The sequence below is a fragment of the Benincasa hispida genome, chromosome 3, assembly GCF_009727055.1.
Source record: "Benincasa hispida cultivar B227 chromosome 3, ASM972705v1, whole genome shotgun sequence".
Classification (NCBI taxonomy): Eukaryota; Viridiplantae; Streptophyta; class Magnoliopsida; order Cucurbitales; family Cucurbitaceae; genus Benincasa; species Benincasa hispida.
In genome coordinates this window covers 52,439,967-52,441,816 of record NC_052351.1, presented here as the reverse complement: position 1 = coordinate 52,441,816, position 1,850 = coordinate 52,439,967, and positions in this window count along the sequence as shown.

The following is a 1,850-nucleotide window of genomic DNA, read 5'->3' as shown; positions in this document are numbered from 1 at the left end:
GATGAAGAAAATTAGTTCAATCCAACTTTATTATTTAGGCTAAAGTCCAATTGAACAAAAAAAACACAAATCGAAATTAGTTCCAAGTCCAGTTAATTGAGCCCAAAGGGCAGTCCGTGGACTAATCAAGCCCAAGTCCAACTAATTGGACTCGAAGGTTAGGCGCATGGACCAATCAAACTCAAGTCCAACAAAATCCTTCATGGAGTTGTAAGCTTTTATAGGACTTCGTAGGTTGTGGTGCTTAAGTTTAGTAATTTAAAGTTGTTACAATCTATATGTTGTAGTTTTGATATATTATTTCATTGATGTAGGTGCTCAAAGCGACGAGTTCAAGGTGGGCTACGTTATTCATGTGGAGGCACAAGTTTAGTAATTTTAAGTTGTTTCAATCTAACTTAGAAATACTTTATGAGGTTGTAATATTGACAATATTAAAGAAGTGAAGTTTTTATAACGAGATATTGGTGGAAATTTGGTTGATATATAACATTGAAAATGCGTGTATTGTTTATTTGATTGGTGAATGTATGTCGTATATATACCCAATGTGTTTGTTGGTCAAAATAGAGGAACAATTATAGGTAAAAATGTCAACATTACAGATTTTTCTAAAAAAAATCACACTAACATTTTTTCCTCGTCAAGATTATAGATATTCTTAACATGTTTAACAAGTCAAGAACTCTCATATTCTTGACATTTCTAATATGTCAAGTAGGATATATCTTGACGTTTTTTTCATTGTCAAGTTAACAAATTTCTTAACGGTTTTTCCTTGTCATGAACGCTCATATTCTTGACATTTCAAACATGTCAAGTGTCAATGTTTGTGACATTTTTTAAATATCAAGTGTCACTTTAAAATGTCAAGAAAATCGATATTTTGGACACTGTCTTCCTTGACGTTTTTTAAGACGTCAAGAAAAGTAATTCTTGACATTTAAAAAACGTCAAGAAATACTGTTTTTGTAGTAGTGCTAGTATTTTAACTTCCATATTCTCATCTAAAATTCTTTTCTGTACATGGGTTCGTTAGTTTACAAAGTGTCACTCTTATCAAAGTTTTATTCTAATGTAAGGAACTTTGAAAATTTTGCTCTCTAATGAAGGTCAGCGTGCAATTTAATTGCAATGAAGTAGTTATGTTATTATGTTAGCTAACTTGAAGCTTTTGTTTGTACTTTGGGATTAGTATCGAGCTCCTTCCAACACTCCTCAATCAGGATTCAAGTCATTTTTGGTACGATTTATGTCTAAAACTGTTATTCTTATGGCTTTTGTTAGACTCAAGAAGCAATCTCTCTGTCCTTTCTTTTTTTCTTTTTTTCTTTTCAATGAAAATTAAGCAATGTCTTCATATGCTTTCGGCACCAGTAAATATTGTGTATATTAGATATACTTGGATATTGTAGTTTCAGCACACTAGTTCTTTGATATTAGGTTATCCTTCTTTCATGAGAGCTTCCTTTTCCCCACATCTTTCCTTGAACAATATTTATATTTTAATTATAGGAATTGCCTTCCATACGAGATTTTCCTTTTCAACTAAATTGTGAACTATTTTATTTTGTGAAACTACTTGGAAAAGAAGAAAAGAAAAGTAGATATATAAAATGATTTTTATGTCAGTGTTATTTTTATAGTGATTCATTCTATGTGAATACCATTTTGGCTAGGTGTTGTACAGAGCTCAGTTGATTTTTCGGAAGAATATATTGGGAGAGGAATTGCTTTTTGTGAGCACAAAGGTAAATCAATATATTGGTGATAGATGATTCCATTGTATATATGTTTAATTCTCATGCATTATATTTCTTGAGTTTGATTATTTTTTTTTATGTGAAACT